Here is a 20123-nt window from a genome sequence, read left to right on the forward strand (position 1 = left end):
ACGTCACTTGGCATGACTTTGAGACTGCAACAAGGGTTAATACATCTGACTACATATATTACATCACCTAAATGAACAAGCAGACACTGTCATCCAGATGTATGTCTATTTAATGTAGGGAGGTAATGACTGGCAATGTGTGAAAGACTGATCATCTTATAAAAATCCAGCCCCACTGATGGGTTAATATAATTTACCAACTAGCCAAGTGTCACTGAAATTTCCAGCACCAAACTGACGAGCAAGCGGTGACTGGTAGAACATGCAGCTGTGTGTGCTTCTTGGAAGAGTCACATACACATCAATAAAGCAGCCATTGGCATCACAGAGAGCTTGAACATTGATGGCATGTTAGCTGTGTTTGTTATGAAAATGGTCTTAACTGCTTTGCGTGGTTGATGCGACAGGTGGGTGCAGTCGATGGCATTGTATACCCTAGGGAAGTGTACAATAGCCTAATATTCCCTTGCCACCTGCTACCCTTCCTCCAGTGAGTATGGCGTAGTGACAAACTGGTGCACCCAGTTGGCTATTTATCTCAGTACCTGTGTCAAGTAGTGACATTGAATTCCTTGTAAGATGCCTACACTGTCTCTAGTGACTTTCTGGAAGGAACCAGTAGAAATTAAATGGAGTGCATTCTGCATTTTTACATTGGCAGTGTTAGCCTTGGAGTGGACTTTCCCCCTCATACACTGAAAAAGAGCTGGTGGGCGTGCCCTCTCCTACCTACTGCCAAAGCCTATAAGGACCTGCCCATACACATTAGATGTGCCCCCTCAATAATTGAGTTCCGCAAGAACCTAAAGACTTGACTTTTAACCTAGACACTACCCAGGCACTGCCAGGGAAGCCCTGATTAACAGTGCCAGTATACCAGGCTGGGTAAGCCGTTCGCACTTCAAATATACATAACATAACATAACCTTGAAGAGGGCTATGGGTGTATCAAATTCCTGCTCCAAGTCTGCAAACATGTCAAAGATAGCACCAGGCGAGAAGCCATATCTGATAAGGACAGCTTCCCTGGTCATGCAAAAGATGTTGATCCTTTGCTGGTAAACCCTATCTTTGCTCCTCAAACACTTTTTCCTCAAAATGAAAGGCATGTCTTAAAAGACATTCCTCAACTTAATGAACCAAAATGTTTTTTTCTTTGTGGTCAGTGTTTTTGATTGGTTGCTGTTGCAATGAAGTTCACCTGTAGATGGGTAAGCAAGTCGTGACTGTCCACTGCATTCCTTCTTGCATTAGCAGGTAAGTAACATGTCATGAGAGACCTGTTTTAATTGTTTGAGTTCAATGAAAGTTCTATCTACCCTAAAAAAATATATTTAAATGTTAGAGCTTTACTAATGCAAAATTGTTAAAGCCATTTATAAATATGTTTCCCTTTATTTTCCCAGTTATACCTGTGTGTTTTTTGTTTTATCTCTTGGCTCAATATAGTTATATGAGAGTGTGTTCAGTACAATTGATTTGATATGTTTAGTGCTTGACTTACTCCAAGGCTTGGAGTACATGTGAGCCTGTTTTGTCAGCCCTAGAGCTCTCTTTGAAATAGGAGACTATTTTGGGAGCACCAAAATTCTCACTCCTGTTTGGGTGTGTTTTTTATTAGCATGCCCTCCCAAACCTCTCTTTCAATCTCCAAAAACTCACTATTTAATAGTAATTATTCCACGTTTTTCCACCACTCCCCTTATCCCACCAACATGTACCACTAAACCCTATAGCTATGTGTGGAAATAGGCCTAAGGCCAAACGGATGGGTCATAGATTTGTGGATCTGGCTTTCTTATTGGCTAAGCGGAGAATACATCTAAGATGGAGGGCAACACAAAGCCCCTAATAGTTGATTGTGAAAATTATGTTACCTGCTGGGCCAGAGCAGAGGAGAGGGCATTGATCCGGGAGGACAAGGTTACGTAAAGGCATTGACCATTGGCAGAACCATGGTCAGAAATACTGGGGGCATGGGATACACGTAACGAAACAGACCGTAACTCGCAGACAGATAACTCAGAATTCGAGGCAATGAGAGGGGTCTCAGATAATCCTGTGCAGGCCTAGGGGCTGTCTGGTAGTCATGGAATAGAGTAGACACATCGAGGGGTCAACCCTAGATACATAACAGCGTTGGGATCCTTCTGGGGACCAATGCTCCAACTAATTGGTATTTTTTACCCCGCCGCTCCTGCCGCCTCCATCGGGATCCTTCCCTCCCCTGTTTGCCCCCCTGGTAGTCATCCGGCCCACCGGTTAGACTAACCCCTGAGAACGGAAAAAAAAGTGAGATGACATAAGGTGCAGACAGTGGACCCCTGGTAGATTTAGTAGCAGTTAATATTGGTTTGGTATCTTTCATTCCACAGATTCCCTAAAGTTGTGTTGATTTTCTTTTGTTTCAGTTTTACATAATAACATACAGGCAGATATATAAAGGGCATACCTGTGCAAAAGTGACAAGGTTGACAACGGACACAACTACTCCCCATAGGACACCTTGACACAGCAAGATTAGGACATGAAGGCTGATAGTTAAGAAGCTATTACATCCTGAAGGCAAGTTATTGTAAAGATTGGCTCCCCGGAGGTAGATTAATGTTTGTTTAACTCAGAAGATTATCATAAATAATGTGGAATGTTTACGATATGAGGAAATGCACCTGTTGTTGTTGCTATGAAAATACAAAGTTGGTACCGTAATGAATTTCATAAATGCCAATAAAGATGATATTTAAAAAAAGACAACCTATGTGTGTAAATATCTCCACCACGGGGCAGAGATCAATGTACATAACAGATAGGAGAGACAGAGGCAGATATCTCTGATCAGGGATATATGAGGAGCACTTTGGAGTGTTGCTAAGTAGTGCTACTTTACCTACTGTCAAACACACTTCTTCCTTCTGTAGATTTATATGCTCATCATTGTCATCTCCTCTTCTTTCATATCACTAACCAACTGGGACAAACAATCTGCTGCAAAGTTTCTCGGAGTAGGAATATATTTTGCCTCAAAAGTAAATTCTTGCATCTAAACTGTTTTTAGAAAATACTTACTTAACATGCTTGTGATTGATCATCGATTGGAACACCGTTCCCCAAATAAAAGTTCTAAACTTGTCAAGTGCCCAGTACCCTGTTGAAGATTCTATTTTGGCAAACACTATAGTCTATTCACCTTTCCAATTTTCTTTTAATAGTAAAGCCCCTAAACCCTCTGAACTGGCGTCAGTTGCAACAATTATGTTTTATGCCGGTAGAAATGCCTTCAAATCCTGGGCAGTGGACAAAACTTTTTTCACATCATCAAATTCCTTCTCAAAATGCTCATCCCACTCAAAAGTTACTGTATTCTTCGTACATTTTTGCATATGATAAGTTTGGCTGGCACAATAACAAACTTTGCTATAGAACTCTATCATTCCTAAAAATTATCTCAGTTAATCTTTGTTTCCTTGTGCTACCAACTTCTTTATGGTGTTTACTAGTTCTGCTTTCAGTTGTATCCCTTGAAAGATAATCTTGTGCCAAGGGTAGTTTATTTCTGTGCACTGAAGCTTACATTTGTCTCTTTTTACAGTAAGGCCATGGTCTCTAAATGTATGTAAAACCTGTCTAATCCTCTCAACATGTTGTAATTATGAGTGTCCAAATATTAGAACATCATCTTGATAGCAGAATACCCCAGGGATCTCTGATCGCATATTTGAGTTAACTCTCTGAAAAAATGCTGCTGCCAATACCAGACCAAATGGCATACGTTTACATTTATATGCCCCATCGGTGTGATAAAAGCACTGAGTTTTGGGGATCAGGGTGCAGGAGATTTGGTTGTATGCTGATGTCAGGTATAGTGTAGAGAACATGTTTGCTCTTGCTATGGTTGTTACCATCTCTGTTATGTTTGATAATGGGTGCATTTCTACAACTATCTCCTTGTTGAGAGCTCAAAGGTCAACACACAAACAGATCATACCATTGTTTTTTTCTTGCAACCACAATTGATGCCAACCATTCTGTTGCTTCAACGGGCTCTATTAATTGCATATATTTTCCAATTTTTCTCTCACAGCATTATGTACACTCAGGGGAAGAACTCTTACCCTAGCTGATACAGACACCACTTTCTCTTTCAATTTTATCATGTGAACATATTGTTTAAGACATCCTAGTTTATCTGTGAACAATTCCAGTAAATATTTTTCAAAATTGGTCCTCATTTCCTCATTTTTGCAGACACTCTATATTAATATTTGAGGATCTCTATTGGGATTAAGATAAACCTCTAATTCCCTTTGTGCTGGCAATCCCAAAATGTTGTTTCCTATACAAGAAATATATAATTTGCACACAGTATATGTATTTCTATACTCAATAGTTCCCAAGAAGCAGCCTTTCATTTTTATTGGTTGACCATCATATCCCCCAGGGCTCATGTACAGTTTCGTAGTTTCCTATGTTCCCTGAAATTCTTTTGAACACATTGTCTGAGATTATGGTTAACCTAGAACATGAATCAAACATGAGCTCCACTCCCTGGTCTTCAATTTACACCAAGTCTGTGGGGTTACTCGATCCACCATCAGTCATCAGCAAAACAATCTCCTTGCACTCTCCAGACACACTTTTTTCCATTTTTTAGGCAAGTTTTCACGTCTACAACATGCCATTAAGTGTCCTTTCTTCCCACATTTATCACACACTGCTCTCATTTCAGGGCAGTCTTTACTGTGTGCCATGTGACCAGTTTCACCACATCTGCAACATTGTTATTTCAATGTGTTGAAATTTTTACTTTCTTTTGAAATAGATGTTCTTTTTACGACCAGCACATCAAATATTTTCTTCCACCACTAAGCGTACATTTTCCTTACAGCCTGTGTCTTGTTTGATCTCTCTTGCACAATTCATCATGTGTTACATTTGTTTTGCTACAATCAAAAAAATTACCCGAAGGAGGGTCATCCTTCAGCTAGAGCTCCTCACATATTCTTTCAATTTTACAACTTAAAACAAATTGTTCTCTAGTGCGGTTGGTGCAGATCGGAGCTTCCGAATCCCCTCTACTTCCACGGACGGGGTGATCTCACAGTCACACACGCACACACACATCACACGCTGGTGGGCCCATAACACCAACATTCATCCTACCACTCTATCCGTGCCATGTATAAGGGAAACACTTTTCTATAATCAACAATCTGCATGTACCCTGAGGTCGATGGGATCAACCAGTTGCTATAGATTGGGTGATACAACATAACACTCTAAATATTCAATAAACATGACAAAAATAATCACCCGACTCAGTAATTCAAACAAAATATTGTTTATCTAATCAAATTGTAGGAAAAGTCAATTAAATGCAAAATCATTTCTTTTCATATTTACCTATTCTGGCTAAAAGTCGTTTTCTAAGTCAGAACTGGTCCTCAGCAAATAGTTAAAGTTTCTAGCCGTCATGTAGAGTCACCGTCCTCTCCGTCAGCGTCGGGACATCTGATCATTGGTTCGAGAAGAAGTGGCGCTATACCTCTCTAGTCTACTAATATTTATACCAAATTTACATTCCAAATGTTGCATTCATATCTTTCAAAAACAGTTGAGTAGCGGAAATCATGTCGCCTTGGTACACTGATGAATTTTCTCACATATCGATTGTTTCAAATAATGAATAGAAATTAGAAGTCCATGTCTAATTCGTTACAACTACGGATGTTTCCTCAGGATAAAATGTATCTTGTTCATAAAACTATTAAGTTCACCAGGTCGGAGTTCATAGTTTTGAAGCAATTCTTCATGTTCAGGGGCATCTGGCAGTCTTCCCAGATCTGTCGTCATGTTCATGGCTTTTCAGTTCAAGATGTGGTCAGGGTCGTAGTCAGCGCGAAGCCTCTTTTCAAATTATTCATCTACTCGAATGTAGGCTGTGGGTGGTAGCCATTTTATAGCAGGCCACAATGGTCAACTTAAGCATAAAAGAGATACAAACGTAATTACTACATGGAAATGATTATACAGTGTTATTCCCCTTCTAATACCCTTATGTGTATGTATTTAACTAGCCATTTGCGACATCAAAAGCCATAAATACATATTAATTATAAGCGCAAAAACACAATAACATCACATAAGCAACATTTATACTGTCAGTTTGCTCACCAACTTAGTACACTTATTATTTCAGCCATGCAATTGCATCCCCACGTGTAATTCTTCCGTTAATAAGGTTGGTTAATTAAGACTCAACAAATCTTTAGTAATTATTAATTAATCAGTAGTATTTTTAATAATGACATACGAAAATGAACAGGTATCAAAAATCCTGCACCTTCAATCCCCCCTTTGGTGATATATTATCACCACAAAAAATCAAAACCCCAAAAATAAATTTAATTTCCCCTTTTGCAAAAATTTGAAATGTCTTCTTGTTCTTTTTCCCTCTTCTTAACATTTTCTCGTGTTAATTTCTTTTTATTTCTTCTATATCTACAACACATACACCATAATCTAAGAATTAATAATGCAACAATCACACACGCTAATGGAAATAATATCTTACCAAAAATGGTACTACCTATTTTAGCTACAAAATTCTTAATAGCAATCATCTTATTAGCCATTTTAGTCCAGATACTTTCAGCTTCCAGTGGTACTAATACTTCATGCAAATCGGTAATATTTTTGATATAGACCTTTAGATCTTTGCTTTTGCCAGGAATGTAAGTACAACAATGTTGAACCTTCAGCATTCCGCAGACTCCACCCTCTTTTGCCAAAAGAATGTCAAGGGCAAGTCGATTTTGCATCGCCATAGCGTGTAATGCAACCATTTCAGTATTTACCAAAAGAAAGCCTCCAGCGGTGCTTGTTGACAAGCGATCCACCACTGTTGACAGCTTCCGAATGCCATATGCATTCAATGAAATTCCCACTGCTGGTATTAAAGCTCCAAAAATATCTCCTACAATTTCTGTCCATTTTTCTCTTCTATTACGTGCTAATGGATTAGTATGTTCATCATTTTCTACTCTATCCATGTGGAAAATCTTTGGAAAGACCAGGCCAACATAGCATGTGCCAAACCAATGGTCAGGCAACCTGTAATAAGCCTTGTTCCCACAAATATAATACACTCCTGGAAAGACCGGATCTTCTCCTCCTCTAAATTCCCATCCGGTTGCAATAAAGTATGTATCATGGCACTCACTAGTCCCTATGAAATAATAATCATACTGGGATCTCTTCCTGGTAATGCATAATTTGTCTTTCTGTGGTGCATCTATAGCCATTGTTGGACTGGCTCCATCTTTCAACTCTTTTTCTTTCTCAATGTCCCACATTCTTTCGCTCATTTTATGTTCTTCTGCTTTCTTATGCACGTTCAATCTTCTTCTCTCAACCATGTCTAGAAAAGTTTTCTCTTCTCCCTTCAAACTGCAGGTTAAATTGTTTCTAAAAACATATTCTAATGTTAACTCTCTTGTTTCAATAAAAATCTCACCTAAAGTGTTAGCTTCTTTAGCAGGATTCAGTTCTTTATTCATAGGCAGTTGCCCAAGAATATTATCTACATTAGAAATGTTATAATCTAATTTCCCTAATTGATAAAAAATACTAATCAATACACTACATGAAATTCCATACGTAGCCGGAAGGTGATGATAAGTCACTCCTTCCGAAACAGAGGCAGATAATTGCATACAGACGTAGCAATCCCTTACATCCATTGTCTTTACATACTCATACAATAATTTTGAAAACACATTGCTAGAAAAATCGTTAATAGACCTATCCTTATGTATATATACATTGCTAGTTCTAGTTGGAACTATCTTCTGTGTACTCTTCCTTATGTTAGTCATGTTCTCAGTATGTCCTCCTAAAGTGTCTATAGTTACTCTAAAAGATATCAATAGAGCAAGCACGCTCCAAAGTAGCATTAATAATCCTGTACAGCAGCAGCACATCTTGCACCATCTTTTCATGAAGGTACATCTACTTTGATTATTCTCAGTGTTAGCCATCTTGTTAATTTGACCGTGTCTTTTGACTTAGCCTCTTCTACTCCACTACTGAACTTTTAGGGCAGCAAGTACCCCACAGATTATTACAATCTATTAGTCCTTAATTTACTCTTCACTTCCTTCTTCAAGTGACTCCTTTGGATTTACTCAATTTGGATTTTCATCACTTTTCACTCTTTCCTCATCATCATTATCATCATCAAACTGGATTAGGTCCTGAACATCCGTTTCTTCTCCAATGTCAGATAAGATAACTCTCAGGATTCCAACTGCTTCTCCTTCTTCAACCACTTTCAGCAAAGCCTCCTCTGGATTTCCTTGACTGTCTGCCTCTTCACCTTGTTCAGGCAGTGCCACATACGTCCATTCTGGCGACTTATACTTCTGGTTTGGTTTTCTGAGTCTTTTTGTTCCCTCTGATATCTTTATTTCATCTCCTTTTGTCTGGTTTTGACTTGACACCTCGTTCACCTGCTCAGCTTTCGAAGAGTTAACTCGTGTCAGTCAATATCTCAGTCTCTTTATTTTGTTGGGCCACAGATCCCCTTTAGCATATCTCTTTTGTTTTCCTTCTTTACTGTTTCTCTCTCCAATCCAAGTTCTCTTTCTCAGAACTCGACCTTCATGAATCTCATTCTCACTCTCTTCAGACTCTATCTCAGTTGCTTCTTGTTCATCAACAATTTTCTCTTCCTCGACAATTTTCTTCTTTCCAACAGCCTCTTTTTCCACCAATCGAGATTTCCCTATTTCTGTCCCTCCTCGGGTCTCCGACACGCAATCTACTTGCTGTCTACTTGTCCCTTCACCTAGCTTTTTGTTGATGTTCCTTACACCTCCTCGGGGTTTTTCCGCAATCTGTCCCTCTCTTTCTTTTTCTGTCCCTTCTTCTTCAAGATTTTTCTCAGGTGGAACTTTTCCAATTTTCTCATTTGATTCAGGTGTCACTTCTGTTGGAATGTTCTTTTCTTTCTTTCTTTTTGTGTTCGTCACTGTTTGTTAGAACTTCCGGTACTTCTTCAGAACCTGAACTTGTATCTGAAGTCTGCAATATTTCTTTCAGATTTACTTCTGATGGGTCAGAAGTTGCTCTTGATCCACCTTCCCCCCTTTGATTGGACAGTGGGTCCCCCCTTTCAGGATTCTTTTTTCTTTTTACTGTCTCACTGTCCGCATCATCACTGGAATCTGATTCTTCAAAATATTCTTTCCCAGTACCGTCCTTTGGATTTGGAACTCTCAGAGTGTGACTTGCATGTATCCAATTTTTCACTCCAACACACTTCACAGCAGTCGTTGTGGTCAGAATGACTTGCCTTGGTCTTCCCCACCTTGGTACCAAGCAATTCCTCCTTCTGTGTACCTTTATTCTTACCCAGTCCCCTGGGCTCAGATCATGGGCTGGTTTCCTTTCAAGGGTGGTGGCGTCTTCTCCAACCTGGTGAAATACAGAATGAACTGCGTCAGCCAGGCCTTTACAGTAATCCAAAATCATGTCATCAGTTATAGCCATCAGCTTGTTGACTGGTACAAATGCATGTCTCATAGCACGTCCCATGATAATTTCATGCGGACTCAAACCTGTTGTTCTGTCTGGAGTAGACCTAATTGTCATCAGGACTAGAGGCAAGACATCAGGCCATTTCATTCCTGTGGCCAGGCACATTTTGCCAATTCTGTTTTTGATGGTACCATTCATTTGTTCAACCACACCAGAAGCCTCTGGTCGGTAAGCACAATGTAACTTCTGCTGTACACTTAATGCTTCACAAATCAAACCCATGATTTCATTATAGAAATGTCCTCCTCTGTCTGATTCAATTGTCACTGGGAACCCATACCTTGGAATGAATTCTCTTAACAGTAGCTTGGCCACCGTTATCCCATCATTTCTTCTGGTTGGAAATGCCTCCACCCACCTGGAGAACAAACAGACTACCACCAGGACATACCTTAATCTATTGACTTGGGGCATCTCAATGAAGTCTATCTGCATTCTGGTAAAGGGTCCTCCCTCTCTGCCTATCGTACCTAGGCTCACCACTGTTTTCTTTCCGGGATTGTATTGTTGACATATCAGGCATCTCTGACAGAGACTCTCTGCTACCAGCCTGAATTTCGCATTGTACCAGGTCTGCTTAAAGGCCCTTATCATAGCATCCTTTCCCAGGTGTCCCTGGCCATGATACATTCGTGCCATTGTTGACAACATGCTATTGGGCATGACTGGTCTGCCATCCCTATAGACCCACACGTGATCTTTTTCTCTTGGCGCACAACCTGCTTTTACCCAATCTTTCATTTCCTCATCTCCTGCTTCATCCTGCAACTGCTTCACTTCCTCCCATGTTCCCACTTCATTAGTAAACATCAAGGAACAAGAAGACATTTCCTTTTCCTTACACCGGTTGATGGAGTGATTATTCCTTGCACAATACTGTGCTATGTCATTGGCAAATTTGTTCCCAAGGGTAACAAAATCATCACCTTGGCCATGAGCAGCACATTTTACTACTGCTAGTTCTTTAGGCAGCTGTATCGCCTCAAGCAATTTTCCAATCACTTCAGGATTCTTTATTGGAGTTCCACTTGAGGTCAGGAAACCTCTTTGTAGCCACAACTGGCCAAAATCATGGACAACTCCGAAGCCATACTGGCTGTCAGTCATCACTGTCACTCTCACATTCCTTCCAATCTTACACGCTTTCGTTAGTGCCACCAATTCTGCCACTTGAGCGGATTTGACTCCTTTCAAAGGAGACGCTTCCACAACTCCTGAAACTGTACACACAGCATATGCAGCACTCAGCATTCCTTCATCAGTTCTCAGACAAGATCCATCCACAAACAACACATGATCACTCTCAGGCAGTGGCAGATCTTTTATATCTGGTCTTGGTTTTGTACAGTAATCAAGCACATCCAGGCAATCATGATCAACATCATCTCTCACTCCCACACTTTCAGCATCAGGCAGCAGTGTTGCTGGATTCACATTCACGCATCTCTCAAGTGTCACATTTGATGCTCCAAGAATGACTTTTTCATATTTTGTCAACCGACTATGTGACATAAACTGAGTCCGGTTCCTTGTTAAAAGGATTGCCACATCATGAGGTACAAATACCCGTACAGGATATCCCATTATAATTCCCTCACTTTGTTCCAGACTTTTGCATGTAGCAGCTACTGCTTTTAGGCAACCTGGTAAACCCACAGCCACTGGGTCAAGTGTTGATGAGAAGTATGCTATTGGCCTCCTCAGACGTCCATGTTTCTGGATTAACACTGAAAGTGCACATCCATTCCTCTCACTACAGTACAGCTCAAATTATTTTTTGTAATCTGGCATTCCTAGGGCAGGTGCTTCACATAGCCTGTTCTTTAATTCTTTGAATGCTGCCATTTCTTCTGGGTTTAATTCCAATGGGTCTTTTACCTCACTTTTAGTCAATTTAATCAGTGGTTTGGCAATTAAGGAAAAGTTACTTATCCACTGACGACAATAACCAACCATTCCCAGGAACATTCTCACTTCTCTTTGTGTCATTGGGGCTCTCATCCCCTTGATGATTTTGATCCTGTCAATGGTCACTTTCCTCAGGCCTTTTTCAATATTATGTCCCAGATAATGGACTTCTCTTTTGCAGAATTGCAATTTGGCTGGAGATACTTTTAATCCCCCATCACCCAAGTGATTCAGTAAAGCAATGGTGTCTACTTCACAAGCTTCACGTGTTTTGGATGCCACAAGCAGGTCATCAATATACTGGACCAAAACTGAATTTTCAGGCATTGTTAGACTCTCCAGAGATTTCTTCAGCAATTGATTAAATATCGAAGGGCTTTCTGTATACCCCTGTGGAATTCGGCACCATGCCAAAATTCGCTCTCCAAACCGAAATGCAAAAATTGGCTGGCTGCCATGATGCAACGGGATTGAAAAGAAAGCATGGCACAAATCAATTACTGTGTACCATTCTGCATCATGGGGAATCTGATACAAAATCACTGCTGGATTTGGCACAATAGGACAGCATGACACAACAATCTTGTTGATTTTTCTCAAATCCTGTACTATTCTGAACTTCCCATTGGGTTTCTTCAGTCCCATTATAGGTGAATTACATGGGCTGCTCAATATTTCCCTTAACACCCCCTGCTGGATCATTTTCTCAATTATGGGTGTTATTCCTTCGATTATTTCAGGTGTCAGCTTGTATTGTGGGATGTTTGGGTAAACCACTCCTTCTTTTACAGTAATTTTTACTGGATCTACATTTCTCATCAGACATACATCTTCTCCAGTAAAATCCCAAACAGCTGCCTTTACTGCCTGTTTTAATTCTGGGGGTAATGCATCCGGATTAAACACAGCATATGTCCCCATAGCCTCACTTTCCCTGTTATCTAGGGTCATTCTGTATAGAACATCCTCATCTGGTGTCTCAAAGTTTATTCCATCTGCAGTACAGAAAATAGTGCAATTCCTCTTGCACAGCAAATCCCTGCCTAGCAAGTTCACAGGACTAGTGTCACACACCACGAATCGATGCATGTCTGAGAATTTCCCTATTCTAAACCTTACTGGTTCAGTAAGATGAGTTTTGATCTGTGTGTTGGATACCCCAACTACTTGGATTGCCTCATCCGAGAGAGGAAGATTCTTTATATCAGCTGACCTGACAGTTGATCTCGTAGCTCCTGTGTCAACAAGAAAAGTAACACTTTCACCATTGATTTTCCCATCTATAAAAGGTCCTGCCTGGTCTATCTCTAGAGTTGCGCCAAGTACGCACTCTTCTTCCTCTCTTCGGCACCGTCAGAAGTCTCCCTCAGAGTCACTTCCCTCATTCCTTAGCCAAAATTGTGATACAATGCTCGCGCGTTTTGGTTTGTTTACCTGTTCTTCGTTGTAGAACCCCGAATCCTGGCTGTACTTCTGGGATCCTCTGTTTTGCGGCAAGGGTGGTTTTGCCACCTGATTCTGCTGCTTAACAGCCTTCTGCTGTTGCTGCTGCTGACCACACCCCTCACTCTGCACCTGTGGAGTCAATGATGGATTTTCATCGTTAGTAGATGGTGGATTCTTGCACTCGGATTTCCAGTGCCCTAATTTTCCACAGTTGTGGCAGGGGAACCTTTTCTTCGCTTCCTCAATATTGCCTTTCCCTTTTCCTGGGCCAAATCTGGGTTTATTTCCTGGATTATTTGCTTGTTCAACCAGCTGAGCTTCCTGTCTCTCTGCAACTTTCACCTGTGCCCACATTGCCTTTTCTTTCAGCTTTCTTTGCTTTGCCTCAATCTCATCACTGAAGTATTTTGCATGTCTCAGGATCTCATCAATCTTTTTGCTCTGCCAGTCCACGGTATGCTGCCTTATCATCTCACTGATTTCAGGTCACAAGCCATACACAAATCTATATACAAAATGGCTCAGATCCTTGTCACCTAGATGTTCAACTCCACTGAAATGTTTGAAAGCTAGTATTAGTCTTTCATAGTAAGCATGGACTGATTCTTTCACTTATTGGTGTGTTCGATCTATTTTAACCCAATCTGTTTCCTTGGGGGGTACCTTATTTTTCAAGAAAGCCATAACCTGCTCATACTTTTTCATGACCTCCGGGTCTGGAGCTCCTGTCTTTGGATCTCTCGGGTATTCTTTAGTAGGCCAGTCTATGACTATTTTACATTCTGCCCACAAGTCCGCTGGTACAATTATATCAAACAGACTATTCAGGTCAATCCACAGCACTTTTGACAATTTCACAAATCTGTTGACCTGTCTATACCACTCGACGGGCTTCTCTCTCAGTCGAGGGAAGTCATTTGTAAATGACAAAATATCTTGTCTGGTCCATGGGACATGTACGTACCCTCCTCCTGGAATCTCCCTCATGGGATAAGCTGTCACTGTTTTTCCTTTTTCTCTCATGGGGAATGTTGAGTAAGTCCTATCTGCTGCATCCTCTTGGTTTTTATACCATCTATCTTTCCATTTCTCCGCATCTCCCCATTTTCGCAGCAAAGCAATAATCTCCTTAATCTGCCCTGCTCGGCCTGTTTTGTTCAGGTTCTCAATGTCCTTATCTGTAAAATCCACTCGGTAAGGCTTTTGTAAAGCTTTTACCTTGTCCATGTCAATTCCCATTTCACTGGCTATTCTTTTCAGTCTGTCATGTGTGTTCTTTGCTCTCCATGTGATACTCTTGCACAGGAATAACAATTCCCCATCCTGATAGTTTTTCAGCGTTTCTGTAGGGATTGTTCCTACTATTAGCTCCTCCAATTCTATACGTAGTCAAGCTATATCAATTGCCTGGGAGTCTTTTTCTTTCCCCTGCAAAACTTTCAGCCAATCATTCAAATCCTCAGCAGTTATCCCCGCAGATTTTTCTGTACCCACTGGTTCTGTCATTCTTTGTGGTTCTAAAATCATTCCTCCAGTTATTCTGTCCCCTTCAATACAACTGGAATTCAAAATTGAGTTAGTCTGCACATTCAACTCTCCTCCACATATGGTATGTCTCCACTGATTTTCTCCTGATCTCATTTCCATCTGTTCTGGAGGAACAACCAGTCTGTTGCCTACATATGGAACCGTCAAACCACCTTCACCAACCCTCTGCTTATGGAAAATAGGCATAACCGGACCTATTGTTACAGGCACCGTAACTGCTTCAAGATTTTTAGTCAGTTCTCTTATTTTCTCTGTCAATTCAAATGTGGTTCTTGTTAGTTCTCTTGTCTTTTCATCCTCAATTTCATTCTCTCTTTCTCTCTCTTTCTCTGCAAGAGAACTACTGCTTTTCAATTCAGGGGTCTTAACCTCTGTTTTTATAACCCGCAGGGTCTCTCTCATTGGGGTAACTGCTGTTCCTACTTCTGGTTCTCGTCTATACGGAGGTGGTCTTTTGTAGAGCATGTCATCTAAGACATCGTCTTCAGACTCATTCGCCCCATATCTCCTCGTTTCTACATTGTGTTCCTTCTCTGTACACTTTCTCCCTTCTGACTCCCCTGCCATTCTTACAGGATATAATCCCTCAGTCATGCTGGCATCCCGCCATCTCCTCATCCGATCATGATGAGTTTCATGGTCATACTTTCGCCCAAACATATACCTGTAACTTCCTCCACCCCTCTGCTTTTCTCGCTCATGCATCTCATCTTCCCATTCAGTCAACGCTTCAAACTGCGTCGGCCTAGGCCGAGGCTCTAGTTCCATCATCCTTTCCCTTAAGTTTCGTAATGTGGCCAGATTGAATGAGCCATGTTCCGGGAAAGCTAAAACTCCATCCTCCTTGGTGTACTTTACCCAGTTGTCTAACCAAATACAGGTATGATACCCATATTTCGCAACCATGAAGGATGCAGGGGTTCTCGTCGGAGGAAGTAACTGTCCTTCCCTAGTCACAATATCCTTATCCTTGTCAAACCAGGTCTGAACCTTTCTAAACAAGGATTTCTTTTTCTTTTCCTCAGCATCGTAATACATCTTCTTGTTTCCCGCAACCCTTTAGTCTTTTCTACAACTGTACGATCTCCTGTCCAATTGCAGCGCGACTCACACTAACGCACCAATCCGGAGCGTTTACGTCACTGACTCGGTCCACGAATCCCTGCGCGACTCACACTAACGCACCAATCCTGGAGTGTCTACGTCACCCTGTATGTCTCCCAATCCTTGTGCGGCGTACCCTAGCTGACCAATTGCCGTGCTTCCACCGTTGCAACCCACTGTCCAATCACAGCGCAGTCTTCCTGACGTCAGCAGTCGCTGCAGCAGCTCTTGCTCCTGTCTCCTGTCTATCGTCTACCCCTCCTTTACAAAACTACTTGGTAGACTTTGTTTCAATTTCTACGAGTCCGTTAGTCACAACATACAAACATCTCCATTGTCTGCTTCGCTAACCACAGAATAGCAAAAGAACTTTCCCACGAGAATTCCGCCTCTCCCGAGAGCAGCGCTTACCTCTGCCCTACTACAGAATCGTTACTTCCGTTGATAAAGTAGCACATCCCTCTACTCTACCCTTCTTGCAAGCACCAATTAACTGTTTTCTCCGGAATGCTCCTAAGAGTTTTACAATTAACCAGAATGCCTTCTCATTCACGCACTTTCACACTGGAAAATGTAGTACATTCACACAGAATCCTGTCTTTCCCGAGAACAGCGAACAGTCTGTCCTACTACAGAATTATAACACTCATTAACAAAGCAGCGCTTACCTCTGCTCTGTCCTTCTAACAAGCTAAGAGAATACCTATTACCTTCCTAGTGATAAGCGTTATTGGAATTCCATAAGGATCCCTGATACCTAAGACCAGAACATGCACAGGTAACCTTCGCTATCATATACACTTCTCACACACAGAAAATATGTCTCTAATGGCAACACCTGGTGATGCTACCTCATCGAACACAGACAATGCGACGTGCAACTTCAATTGTCACACGTTTTTCCCCTGTCTACATACAGGACCAACAATTCCGCCTCTTTCAAGAGCAGCGCTTCCCTCTGCCCTTCTACGGAACTGTCACCAGCTTCCTACGTCCCAGAAGCCGTACACACCACATAGAACTCAATACGATTTCAACATATAGTGTTAGTACATATATCAATATCAATCAATACTCAATAAGCTTATATACATGCCAAATTCACCATGTCAAGACAAGAGTTAACCATCATTCTGCTACCAAGAAACTGGTGCAGATCGGAGCTTCCGAATCCCCTCTACTTCCACGGACGGGGTGATCTCACAGTCACACACGCACACACACATCACACGCTGGTGGGCCCGTAACACCAACATTCATCCTACCACTCTATCCGTGCCATGTATAAGGGAAACACTTTTCTATAATCAACAATCTGCATGTACCCTGAGGTCGATGGGATCAACCAGTTGCTATAGATTTGGTGATACAACATAACACTTTAAATATTGAATAAACATGACAAAAATAATCACCCGACTCAGTAATTCAAACAAAATATTGTTTATCTAATCAAATTGTAGGAAAAGTCAATTAAATGCAAAATCATTTCTTTTCATATTTACCTATTCTGGCTAAAAGTCGTTTTCTAAGTCAGAACTGGTCCTCAGCAAATAGTTAAAGTTTCTAGCCGTCATGTAGAGTCACCGTCCTCTCCGTCAGCGTCGGGACATCTGATCATTGGTTCGAGAAGAAGTGGCGCTAGACCTCTCTAGTCTACTAATATTTATACCAAATTTACTTTCCAAATGTTGCATTCATATCTTTCAAAAACGGTTGAGTAGCGGAAATCATGTCGCCTTGGTACACTGATGAATTTTCGAACATATCGATTGTTTCAAATAATGAATAGAAATTAGAAGTCCATGTCTAATTCGTTACAACTACGGATGTTTCCTCAGGATAAAATGTATCTTGTTCATAAAACTATTAAGTTCACCAGGTCGGATTTCATAGTTTTGAAACAATTCTTCATGTTCAGGGGCGTCTGGCAGTCTTCCCAGATCTGTCGTCATGTTCATGGCTTTTCAGTTCAAGATGTGGTCAGGGTCGTAGTCAGCGCGAAGCCTCTTTTCAAATTATTCATCTACTCGAATGTAGGCTGCGGGTGGTAGCCATTTTATAGCAGGCCACAATGGTCAACTTAAGCATAAAAGAGATACAAACGTAATTACTACATGGAAATGATTATACAGTGTTATTCCCCTTCTAATACCCTTATGTGTATGTATTTATCTAGCCATTTGCGACATCAAAAGCCATTAATACATATTAATTATAAGCGCAAAAATACAATAACATCACATAAGCAACATTTATACTGTCAGTTTGCTCACCAACTTAGTACACTTATTATTTCAGCCATGCAATTGCATCCCCACGTGTAATTCTTCCGTTAATAAGGTTGGTTAATTAAGACTCAACAAATCTTTAGTAATTATTAATTAATCAGTAGTATTTTTAATAATGACATACGAAAATGAACAGGTATCAAAAATCCTGCTCCTTCACGGTCATCACATGTCGTACAAAACGTACATGTGGCAGCCAATTTATGCCACTCAGACATAAATTCTTCAAATGTTCATCCTTCTTTTTTGGTGCACTTTCCAAAGTGATAACACTCTTTAATTATACTGATACGTTGTAGAAAATAATTGTCTTATTTTTGTATGCATATTTCATAATCATTTAATCCCCTGGCTTCATCAACACTATGTTCTAAAATCTCTGGTACCCTGCTACCAGACAATGTTGAAAAAGTGCTATCTTTCTTTCCAGACCTACATTTGGCCCAGGAACATGAATAACTGTAAAATACTTTTTCCCATTTACTCCACCTTAGCTGTGGCTCCCCAGGGTATGCTAAAAACATTGGTGGGGGAGTGACATTCTGCATTATGTATTTGTTGCAAGATGACACTACAAGACAACACAGAAGCACTCACTGCCAGATTGTTATGCCTGTTTATACTTCTAGATCCAACACACATAATCCTTGCTGATTATACCTCGATGGGCTTGAAAACTGTAATATTCAGCAAAGAAAATGTTGCAGTGTATGACTGTATGTACAACTACTCAAAGTATGTTGTTGGCACCATCTGGTTGGCACCCTCTGCCATTCCCAGTGGATTACACATCAGTAAGTATATGAAATCTGCTCTGACTTCTTATTAGGTTTGTATTAAGCAACAATTTTCTTCTTTGTGGCCCCCAGGTGGCACTGTGTATTACATCAATGCTTTACAGCAGACAAGAAAGTTCTGTGTTGCGGTATTGGCTTTTCCCATGGAATTTTCTGTCAGAGGGAATCAGTTTATGGACTTAAACTACAATGAGGTAAGCACTTTTGAATTCCTTAAAGTATTCTTGAGGCTGCTCGGTTGAGTAGAGCTTGATGTTAGTGCATTCTCCCCACTGTCAGCAGAGGCACACCCACACTCTGAATCTGCAGGGGTGCATTTTGTAGATTGACCAATGTGCAGTGCAAATTAATGTACACACACCGCTTTCACTCCCAGTGATGTGATACGTCCTCCACTGTCCAAATATGCTGAAAATCACAATACGCTTCACGGTGTTCCACTAAGCATGAAACAGGTGCTCTGATCCTCTTGATGCGCATCCAGCGCTGTGACACACTCACCTGTATGAACACTCACTCACCGTGTGATTCAGTCTTGCTCAAAAAGGAAGCAGGTGCTCCACTCCCCTCAATACACCTCCAGAGCTTCACATTTGCTTGCTAAGATTTAGTCTCCAGCCCCACTACACACAGTGAATGTGTTGTCAGTTTCAGTTCCCACAACACTGATCAAGTAGCGGTCACGTCCACAGACCCCTGAGGCACTTTGGGCCAGATGTAGGAAGCCAATTTGTGATTGCAAACACTGAAGTTCGCAGAATTTCATCGTTTGCGATCGCAAATTAGCAGTGTGCAATGTAGCACGCAAAAATCCTCTTGCAAAATAAGGAATCTCAAAATGTGCGATTCCCTATTTTGCGATTGCATTTAAGGAATCGCAAATTGCGATCCCTTAAATGCAATGTAAGAAGCACAAAAGAAAGTGCGATTTGTCCTTAAGTAATCGCAAATTACCACCAACTTCAAGTTGGTGGTAATTTGCGATTTTCTTTAAAAAAGCACTTTTTTGCTTTTTTAAAAGTGCCATGTGGCACACATTCATGCCCTTGGGGCATGTATGTGTGCCACATGTGTACACATGCACTTTTCAGGGGTGCCACAGGGTGTCCCTCTGGAACCCTTGCACCCTTGAAATTGCGCACACAATTTGCGAGTACCTATTGGGTACTCACAAATTGTGTGCAAAATTCCTATTCCCATAGGAATGAATGGGAAGGTATTCCTTGAATGCGAATCGCAATTTACAATTCGCAATTCGCAATTAAGGAATATTAAAGAATCGCATAAATTATTGCGATTCCTACCTACATGAAATTTTGCAAGTCCTTAATAGCGATTCCCTAAAATTCGCTATTAAGGACCCGCAAAACTGCTTTTACCTATATCTGGCCCATAATCCCAGTTTTTGTGGCTCACAACCATCCATCAGCAT

This window comes from Triturus cristatus, chromosome 2_1 (genome assembly GCF_964204655.1).
Source record: "Triturus cristatus chromosome 2_1, aTriCri1.1, whole genome shotgun sequence".
Classification (NCBI taxonomy): Eukaryota; Metazoa; Chordata; class Amphibia; order Caudata; family Salamandridae; genus Triturus; species Triturus cristatus.